Here is an 11107-nt window from a genome sequence, read left to right on the forward strand (position 1 = left end):
CCAGAGTATTTTAGGAACACACCTTTTGTTACCAGGGGAGGGGAAGAAAGGAGGCAGTACAGACTGAAAATCTGGGGATGGGCACTGTGGCTCATGCCTGTAATCCCAGTGATTTGGGAGACCAAGGCAGGAGGATCATTTGAGCACAGGAGTTTGAGACCAGCCTGGTCGATATGGCAAAACCCTGTTGCTAAAAAACAAAAATCAAACAAAACAAAACACCTAAAAATTAGATATTTTCACTATTTTCAGGCCGTTTCTTCTGGTCACTCTGCCACAGGAGAATCATCTACCATCTGGTACAAGCAAAAAGCAATCAGCAATTGGACAGGAGAAGAATGGCACTGACGCAGATTTCCAGCAACAAGTGCTTTGGGGGATTGCAGAAAGTTTTTGAACATGACAGTGTTGAACTGAACTGCAAAATGAAATTTGCTGCCTACTTACCACCAAAGGCAGAAACGGAAAAGTGCCCTGCACTGTATTGGCTCTCAGGTTTAACTTCCACAGAACAAAATTTTATATCAAAATCTGGTTATCATCAAGCTGCTTCAGAACGTGGTCTTGCTGTCATTGCTCCAGATACCAGCCCTCGTGGCTGCAATATTAAAGGAGAAGATGAGAGCTGGGACTTTGGCACTGGTGCTGGATTTTATGTTGATACCACTGAAGATCCTTGGAAAACCAACTACAGAATGTACTCTTATGTCATGGAGGAACTTCCCCAACTCATAAATGCCAGTTTTCTAGTGGATCCCCAAAGGATGTCTATTTGTGGCCACTCCATGGGAGACCATGGAGTTCTGATCTGTGCTTTGAAAAATCCTGGAAATTACAAATCTGTGTCAGCATTTGCTCCAATTTGCAGCCCTGTACTCTGTCCCTGGGGCAAAAGAGTCTTTAGTGGATATTTGGGAACAGATCAAAGTAAAGGGAAGGCTTATGATGCTACCCGTCTTCTGAAATATCCTATCCAGGATCTCAGCTGGACATACTAATCGATCAAGGAAAAGATGATCAGTTTCTTTTAGGTGGACAGTTACTCCCTGATAACTTTATAGCTGCCTGTACAGAAAAGAAAATCCCCATTGTTTTTCGATTACAAGAGGGTTATGAGCATAGCTACTACTTCATTGCAACGTTTATTACTGACCACATCAGACATCATGCTAAATACCTGAATGCATGGAAAACTCCAAATAAGAGAATCTCTTCAGGATTATAAAAGCAAAATGCAACTGTATTGCTGAGCAAAAAAAAAAAAATCAAAATCATTGGATTTTGTAATGCTAAAAGGGCTTTATTCTATAGTCGAATCACCTCCGAATAAGGATATAAAACCTAAAAAAAAAAATTAGGTATTTTCTTTTTTTTTTTTTTTTTTTTTGAGACGGAGTCTGGCTCTGTCGCCCAGGCTGGAGTGCAGTGGCCGGATCTCGGCTCACTGCAAGCTCCGCCCCCCGGGTTCCCGCCATTCTCCGGCCTCAGCCTCCCGCGTAGCTGGGACTACAGGCGCCCGCCGCCTCGCCCGGCTAGTTTTTTGTATTTTTTAGTAGAGACGGGGTTTTACCGTGTTCGCCAGGATGGTCTCGATCTCCTGACCTCGTGATCCGCCCGTCTCGGCCTCCCAAAGTGCTGGGATTACAGCTTGAGCCACCGCGCCCGGCCGGTATTTTCAAAAATGTTATTGGTCACAGAGTGGGGCCAGTATCGCTATTTTGATTTTAGTGTGAACTTAATAACTTTGCCTTCACTGATGGTTACGATCTCCTCTGAGGTTCTCCTCACCCAAGTGCTGTCTGACAAGGTATGAATAAGAAGAGTTTACTGGGGTTGGTACATGATCCCCAGGGTTACACAGAACCATGGTATTAGTGCCATGGTTATTGAGTTCATGTTGCACACATATTTGGGGAACTCCATGAATAAGGTTGGCTGGAAAACAGCCCCTCTAGTTGTGGGAATCCTATAAATCTGCAGCTCCGAAGGCAAAATGCTTCTTAAGTACAGTTAGCAGGTACCAACTTGCAGCTATATAATTCCCGAGTTCCAGGTGTTGAATAACATGTTGTTATTCATCCAGCGTTGCTTCTTTCTGATGGGTGTCAACTACTGGGAGCTGGTCTTTGGAGGATGAAATCAAGCAATGGCGTACACGCTTTTGTTTTGTTTTTTACTGACCTACCTCTGTAACCCCCTTCCCTGCCTCTCCTCCCTCATATCCCCTCTGGGACATTAGCTAATTGGCGCCAGGATTGTTACAGAATCCACTTGGCTAAAAGGGAAAGATGGTAGGTGAGAGAGCGAGTCCAGGGCTGCTGCCCGCAAGAGTTCTTACATTTAAACTCAACTCTAAAGGAAGAAGGTTGGAGTCTTCCTACCTGTGAGGCTTCAGGTTGTGAATTTCATGAGTGAGATCCTGCTTTTGTTGAGCTCCTGAAAAGTCTCTTCACACGCTCACATACAGCTAGAAGGATGGAGTGAAAGGAGAGGTTTTGCCGATCCTTACTCTTCTACACAAATCCGACCTGGTTCTCTCTCTCTTTTTATTTTTATTTTTTTTGAGATGGAGTCTCACTCCATTGCCCAGGCTGGAGTGCAGTGGCGCTATCTCGGCTCACTGCAACTCCTCCTCCCGGGTTCAAGCCATTCTCCTGCCTCAGCCTCCTGAGTGGCTGGGACTACAGGCGTCCACCACCATGCTTGGCTAATTTTTTTGTGTGTTTTTAGTAGAGATGGGGTTTCACTGTGTTAGCCAGGATGGTCTCGATCTCCTGACCTCGTGATCCACTTGCCTTGGCCTCCCAAAGTGCTGGGATTACAGTCGTGAGTCACCACGCCTGGCCAGACCTGGTTCTCTTTGAGGCTGGGCTTGGGTTTTTTGGGGGGAATCTCAGAGACAGCTGAGACAGAAGGCTGGAATTTACTGTGAGCCCTTCTTTCTCCACCCCACCATCCCCAGCCCTCTCTGGGAGCTGCTCTCTTCTTCTGTACATTTGGGGCCCTCCAGACTTAGAGGAAGCGCAGCTGTTCTGATGCCTCCACGGGGAATCCCACTGCAGCAGATTTCTGGTTGAAATTGGCTCAGTCATACCAATCATGTGTGAGATGTGATGACAGCTGGGAGCCTGGCCGATTGTCCAAGGACTGAGGAGTCAGGGTCAAGGTTTCAAAAGGGAGACTCCCTGCACTCCTGCTCTACTCCAGTAAGGGGCTCCTGCTGTACTGGGCTTGTCTCTTCCCACAGGTCCTGCAAGGACCTGGAAGAAGGTGGAGTCAGTCCCCAGACAAGCAAAAACAACCACAACAACAAACTCCCCCAAAAAACCAAAAAACCCCCAAAACCAACAAAACAAAACAAACAAACAAAAAACTAAAACAAAACCCCAAACCAAATTAGGTGCCTGGATATTCCAGGGTCCCTGCTTCTTTCTCTGTCGCTCTGGGGGATTCCTGCTTATCTGGCAAGATGCAGTTTTAGGACCATGTTGCTCATCTTCTCTAAGAAGCCCTTCCTGATCTCCCTGTTAGGGGCTGTTCTCTTCCCTCTTTGAGTTTCCAGAATACATGCTTATACATAACAATTATACATAATAAATTAGTACAGTGCAGATTTCATTACACGGAATATATATGTACTGACTCCAAAAAGTTATTCATTCTTCTCCCTTTGTAACAAATAAATACTCTGTTCTTTCTTTCAAAAACATTTGTTAAGGTTTTGTCTTGTGCCAGGCCTTTTGTTAGAAACTGGAAATTAAAAAGGAATAAAACATAAACCCTTACCTGACAGCAGCGTAGCACAGTGGTGAAGACTCTGGAGCCTGACTGCCAAGGTGTGAATAGCAGCTCTTTCATTTACGACACCGGGGGCTGCAGGCAATTACGTAACCTCTTTGTGACTCAGTATTCTTGTCTGCAAAATGGGCATCATGATAATACCTACCCTGTATGGTTGATATGAAGATTAAGTGAAATCTGCACTGTACTAATTTATTATGTGGTTTCTGAACTTTTTCCCTAAGAGGATTTATGTATGTATGTGTGCGTGTATGAACAATCCATTGCAATTTACTGTTATAATTTTATCTCCGTGTTTCAAGTGCCGTTGTATACTTTTACTCAAAAACAATGAGAGTAGAAATTGTTCTGCACACTCTTAGACAATGACAGCTGCCACTGTACGACACAAACGCTCTCTGCCAATGAGTACCCTCAACTCTCTTGAGTTGAATGTATTCCACTAAGAAGGTTGTTAATTCTTCTGTTGCCTCTCTTTTTGCCTTTATTTCATGTTCTAGAAAATCACTTTAGCCCATGATAACTGGCAAGAAAAAACCAAACAAAGCTGTGTAAGTTAAGGGCCCGAGTCTGTCTCAAAGAAACACAGCAGAGAGGATCAAGCTGGGTGGTAAAAGGCACGCAACATCGTTCTCTAGAGCCAGCGCAGCTGTAAAGCAGTGTCATCTAACATCTAGTAGAGTTGAACGTAAGTTCTAAGTGATACAGGATAGTTATTATTGAATAATCAACTACCCAATAAGTGATGGAGGAAGGAAGAACTTTTTCCCTCATTTCTTAATCAGTGTTGTTCTAGGTGCTGAGTAAGAGTATTTGGTACTTAATCGGTGCAGCTGTAAAGCAGTGTCAGCTGCTCATTATCTGAGAGAAATCAGAGGAACTCTTCACCTCCAAGAACAAACAAACAAACAAACAAACAAACAAAAGGCCCATGAACAAAAATGCCTCTCTGGAGCCGGCACTGGCTGTTTTGACAGACTGACGCGCTGCAGCAATTTCGCAGTGTGAAAGGGGAGACAGACAGCGGTGCTGACCAGCAGGCTGTGTTTGGACGCCCCAGTGCTCCAGCGACTCCTGAGCCTGGTATCCACCCTCCCAGCTTCTCTGCAATGTGGGTAACCTGCCTTTTATTGGAAGTATGTGCCACCAAGCCCTTTATTGGCAGAACCATGCATTAGTTGTAAAGTCCCCGAGGACAGTTTCCCATCCTTGCTGGGGGCCACGCTTCGGTGGAGTCTAAGTTATGCCTTGTGATTATCTATCAGTAAATGACAACCAATACTTGCCCCCATGGGGCCACAGCGGTTATGTTGAGGCCATCAGTTCCCAGATAAGCATGTAACTTTTCAAATTTAACTTTTAAAATTAGTATGCCTTTTATATAGTATTTCTATTAATCCAAGTTTATTTACACTATAGTTTAAGTAAACCCATACTTCTTAGTAACCTGTAATAAGTTGGGATTTCAGGAACATATCTCTATGAAGTCTAATCAGATAAGGTCTCTTTCCTGCACAGATTTGGCTCGATCCCAAGTTCACAGAATGCGTTTCCTACATTAAATGAGGAACACTTTAATGTGCCACACATTGCGCGAAGCTTTTTACAGATTTTATCTCACTCAGTTGTCATGACTCAAATTGTCATGGAAAGTACAAGGGTGAACTTGGATCCAGGAAATACAATTTAGATATATGGAGACAATTTATGTTGCCTTCTTTGTGCTTAGAATTGGTAGGTAAATACTGAATGCCGAGTAAGTACCAGATATTCCTATTCAGAACCTAGAACAGCACTGATTAAGAAATGAGAAAAAAAGTCCTTCTGTCCTCCATCACTTACTGGGTAGTTGATTATTCAATAATAACTACCCTGTATCACTTAGAACTTGTGTTCAACTGTAAGTACGAGATGCTAAGAAAATAGTGACTTATTCTAATGAAAGGTTTTATTTTTCTGGCGTAACGTGAAGTCTGGATGTAGTCAGTCCGGGACTAGGAGAGCAGCTTCACAATGTCATCAGAGATGCAGGCTACTTCTATCTGCTGTCTTCCAGGGTCATCTGCATGCTTGTCTCATGGGCATGAGATGGCTGTCAACCTCCAACCCTCTCATTCCCATTTCTAGCAGGAGGAAGGGAATGGGCCAGGGCTGAAAGGAATATACTGGCTTAGTCAGCTCCCTTTTATGGAACTTGCCCAGCATTCTCACCTATTACCTTCTTCTTGCTTCTCATTAGCCAGATTCATATCACATATTCACCCCTAGCTGCAAAGGTGGTTGAGAAAATGAGTTATGTTTTTGGGAGAGGGATGTTTACTGTTGTGTCTAGAGGGACTTGTGAGTCTGCCACGCATCTCTGAGCTTTAGTTTACTGTTTCCAGCTTATAGAGTCGCTCTGTTAACTCTTGGAGGTGGGGGAGGGCTGTGGCAGGCATAGGCAGACCGCCTACAAGGTGTAGATTGAGGAACACTTGGAAGGCTCAGAGGCCAAGTCATACAGGCAGATAGTAGCATAAGATAGACACAGCATCTTTGAATCCTTCGTGACCTTTCTACTCTTATACTTCATCTGAGAGCTCAAGCTCCAATAATTTGACAGCTCATTGAACATCTGGCTGGACGGCTGTGGACCACTAAAGCTTCTTTCTAGAACCATATGACCTCTAAGTGGCTGGTGGACATTCACACCCCTAGAGGGGCAGACTAGGATGGAAACTGTCCAAGGGGTGTTTCTTACCACCCATCCTCTGGGCAAATGCAACATAGGAGTGATCATTCTAGAGACCATTGAGCTGCCATCTGTCTTTACTACAGGCAGATTGGGGTTGGAATATGGGTGGAACAAAGTCCTTTGTGTCGCACAGACACAATTCTAGGGCAGAAAGAAGAAATGGAACCACATGTGACAGCAATATTTTTTGAGGTGGTGCAGTCATCATGATAGCCAGATTTTAGACTGAATTTAATAACATCATGAATGACAGAGTCATAGAGAAAAAATTGTCTCCCATCTTTGGGGTCGGCTACATTTAGGAACTCTACACCTATTAACATATTTAATCCAGGTAACCAACTTTCAAGGCAGTTGGCCATTGCTCTTTTACAACTGAGGAAACAGCGTGAGTAATTTGCCTAGGACACAAAGCTCGGGGGGTTTCATTGAATTAGAGCTAGTTCGTAGTCCTGAATTCTTCTCACCACATGACGCAAACCTCGTAACATACCTGGAATCCTTTTCGTACAAATAGGGGTAGGTTGGAGTTGGAGAGAATTAAAATAATCCGGGGAGGTGTTCGCTCTGCTTCCCTGGGACTCTGGGAAACTGCTCTTTGGCCATGATTGCAGTTATCCAGCAGATGGCACCAGATAGCTGAGAATCGGTTCCGGCGAGGGGTGCGCAGACTCGGAGGGGATTGGAGAAACCACACACAGCTCAGGTTGCAGGACAGAGAGGGGATGTCTCAGCCGGGATCCGGGCACCGCAGGAGGTTAGGCATTCTCCATCCACTGGGGACCTCTCGGTGGTGCAGGCAGGGTGAGACGTGTAGCGCTCTGAGGATCCAGATAACTTGCGATGTGAGAGGTGAGGCTGTCTTCTGAAAATGGAAAGATGGACTGCTGAATAGTTTGAAAGAAGCTACAAAACGATCTGCCTTTGTAAGGACATGGACTTCTCTGTGATATCTCCCCAGCGATGTCATCGTACATACATCAGCTAAGTATTTCATCTATAAGAAGAGTAGGATGTCCAGGGCCTACAAAAGCCACAGGACAGTGAACAAGTACTACCTCCAAGTGGTTCTCTTCCTAAGGCAAAACTGGCGTAAAAAGAAAAAACAAGCACCCAACTCCACATCAGTCTTTTTTTTTCTGGCAAATTTCTCTAACATGTATCCTCCCAAACCAGTGGCAACAAAATCCAGGTGGTCTCCTTCACCTTCACCCTCCTTGCGAGTTTGCTGGGGACAGTCGGCTACACGGGCACAGGGCAGGGCCTGCTGTCACCCCGATGTGAAGCTTTCTGGAGCTGCCGGGTGATGTCAGCCACCTGCCCTTATTCCTGGAGCCCTTTCAGGTTCAATTCCACATCCATAAATCAGCGCTTTCACCCGAGGCCTTGAGTCACCGGGGAGTTCCCTAGTGGCCCGAAGTGAACGCTCCTTCCCTCAGGTGTTTCCATTGCTCCCTGTCAAAGGTGTTTTGAACTGAATATGAGGATAAGATTTTTTTTTTTAAACGTGTGTTTACAAATGTTATCAGAATGACAGCAGTGTGCAGCTTGATGCCATGTGGAGAACTTAATCTTCAAAGCAGTCCAATTCGGAAACAGACAAACAGGCCATTTTTACAGTGTCCCATTTTAAGCTGCTGTTGTTCGTGTTTGCATGTCTGTGTGTGTGAGTGTGTGTGTGCATTTGAAGCCGAGAATGGTGTGTTCTCTATGCCTTTGCTACTCAAAGTGTGGTCCCTGGACTGGTAGCATCCGCAACGTTGGGGAGCTTGTTGGACTTGCATCATTTTGGGCCTGACTCCAGACCCACTGCATCAGAACGTGCATTTTAACACAATCCCCCAGGGGATTTGTGGGTTCTGTAGAGTCTGAGCACCAACTGCTTTCTGCTCCGGCAGCTTTCTCAATACCTGGGGGAGGAGAGGGGAGAAACACAGAACTGGGCTCTGTCTTCTAGGTGGGCACATTATTCCTGCGCATCGGGGACTGTGTCTCTGTTCCTTTGTTCCTTTTGAGGAGGGAGGGTCTGGTTGGTGGGGATTAGCGCATTCCTCTGGGCAATAATGAGGCTACATATTTGTGCCATTTTATGGCAAGAGGTGTGGACTGCGGACATATGGAGAAAATAGCTCTTCTGATGAGCAAGTGGTGGGCATGGAGTGTCCTGCAGGGAGAGGTGGCAGGAAGGGGCAGGAAGGCAGTGAAGTCTCAGCACAGACACATTTAGGCAGCAGCAGCTTACCTGAAATTACATGACCTCTCCTTAGATGGGAGTGGGGGTGGGGATTCTGAACTGGAAGCATCCAGCCTTTTCAGGAAACATCCAGAGATACTAAGGACTTATCCGTGGCTGAGAGGACCCAGATGTTGCTTCGGACTGTGCCCGGGGACTCTCCCCAGGGACTCTGCATGCTAAGTGGAACAATTTGGGTGGCCAGGTTGGATGGCAGATGGAGACAGTGTGCAGATGTATGGCCCTTGAAGATAAGAGATTTTTGTGCACATTAAATAGGCTATTGTTGTCCCAAAGGAGCGATTCCCATTCTTTTCCTGACCCTCACAAATGTCAGTTACATAACAGAGCCAGATCAATATCTGTTTCTATGCAAGTATTATAAGTGCTTTTAAGGAAGATCCAGCTTTTGGCTGAGATGAAGACACATTCCTTCTCTCAATTAAGTTCACAACCTAGCATCATGGATAGAGTGTCTCTTGGTCTGGTTTCCCTTCTTTTAAAATCTGAGCAATATTAATTTCCACTGTCGAGGGAATAATTGGAGTCGATGGAGGTAGTTCTACCCACCAGGGAGGCCTGGTCTATCTAGATGTGGTGGGGGTAGTGCAGGTGAGTGGAGTTTGGCTGGAAGCGATAATCCAGTCCTTCCTCATATGTGCACACGTCACTGGGAGTCAGGCTTCCACTTCAGAGCATGCTTCGTTTCCTGACCCACCCCGGAGTCTCCGAGGCCACCCAAGTCCTTGGAATTTACTTTTGGCACAAGGGCAAGAAAAAGTATCTCTCTCCCTTATTGGCTGCTTTTATTCCCATGCAGGCCTCAGTTACTCATCAGACTCCAGTTTCTATTTGTAGGATAAACCCAGAAAGAAATATCATCCTCAGAGAAAATGATATCATGTCCCTCTGCACCTCTGTTAGGCATGTTGGGCCTTGGAATGAATTCACAATCCCAAATCCTGAAGTTAAGGTCCCAGACAGCCTGAGTCTCTTCTGTGCCCTGCTGAGTTTCCAATGCACAATTCGATGCTTCAGAAGCCAGCTAGCCTCACCCCTGCTTTCCTCTCCCCTTGCAGAGTTGGCCTTCCCTGTTGGATGGGACCTTGTCCTAATTCTCTGCAGGCGGATTGGTTGGCCAACCTGGTTTTCTGGACCTAGCTGGGGACATCTGAACCCACTGAATGCCTGGGACCTGGCCAACTGTATTAAGTATATCTTTTAGGCAGGATGTGGTGGCTTACACCTGTCATTCTAGCACTTTGGGAGGCCAAGGTGAAAGAATTACTTGAGGCCAGGAGTTCAAGACCTGCCTGGGCAACATAATGAGACCCCCCCCCCACTACTCTCCCCAGTCTCTTAAAATAAATTAGCTGGGTGTGGTGGCACACACCTGTAGTCCCAGCTACCCTGGAAGCTGAGATGAGAGGACAGCTTGAGCCTGGGAGTTCAAAGCTGCACTGAGCCATGATTGTGCCACTGCACTCCAGCCTGGGTGACAAAGTGAGACCTGGTCTCCAAAAAAAAAAAAAAAAAAATCATGTCTTTTTATTTGAATGTTTTGACATCTGGGCCTTGCTGATGCTGGAGAGATTTCCCTCCCAGCTAGCCAGGTCCTAGTGAAAGTAAGGAACTCTTCTGCAAGTGTACCTTTCATAGGCAAAACAGTTGATCCAGAGACCGTATCCCATGCCTCCTCTATTAGGCTCTTACACCTATCAGGCTCTTACACTCTGGACCACTAATCACTCCAGGGCCAGGTACTAGATGACATGGGACAGCTCTTATAACCCAGAGCCTCCCCAAATGATTTAAGCTAACCCATCCTCAGCCTATTGACGCTGCCTCACCTGTCCCTTCTCATACAGACCACAATATGGGCTTGTACTTGTGTTTTCCTTTTGCTCCCTCTGCCCCCGACCATTGCTGGTGCGTCTCATGTGGCCCTGCGTGGTGTGCTGTGCTGTGCTGGACCTCTTTTGTCTAGAGATCTGTGAACACACACACTTCTCCTTGCATGACAGCTATTTCCATATGTTGTGTCTTACCATACCCTATTAAAACAAATCCGGGTGCATTTTAAAACGCCAGCCCTCCTCTCCCTAGCTTGGACCATGCTCCTTGAACCCATAGTTCACTGAGCTTCTAACTTGGAATGACCATCCCTCCAAGGTTTTTTTTTCTTTTTTTTTACTGTTACAGATATCCCAAGGCCCGAAACATCTAGAAATTGGGAATATGGCTGTTGTACACACTTTAAATGTTGCACCCAACCCACTGGGATGCACATTCCTGAGCTGGTGCTGTTATTTCTATGGGAAGGATTCCAAGAGTAAAAC

General features: G+C 45.8%; 1 pseudogene across 1 annotated transcript; it reads left to right on the forward strand.

Annotated features, from left to right (window-relative positions):
• The first annotated feature begins 243 nt into the window (after positions 1 to 243).
• On the forward strand, positions 244 to 1348 carry LOC105532208 (annotated as a pseudogene). The gene has a single exon (XR_001004934.1). The product of XR_001004934.1 is annotated as an S-formylglutathione hydrolase pseudogene (transcript).
• Positions 1349 to 11107: the final 9759 nt, after the last annotated feature.

Source organism: Mandrillus leucophaeus, unplaced genomic scaffold (genome assembly GCF_000951045.1).
Source record: "Mandrillus leucophaeus isolate KB7577 unplaced genomic scaffold, Mleu.le_1.0 Scaffold94, whole genome shotgun sequence".
In the NCBI taxonomy this organism is placed as follows: Eukaryota; Metazoa; Chordata; class Mammalia; order Primates; family Cercopithecidae; genus Mandrillus; species Mandrillus leucophaeus.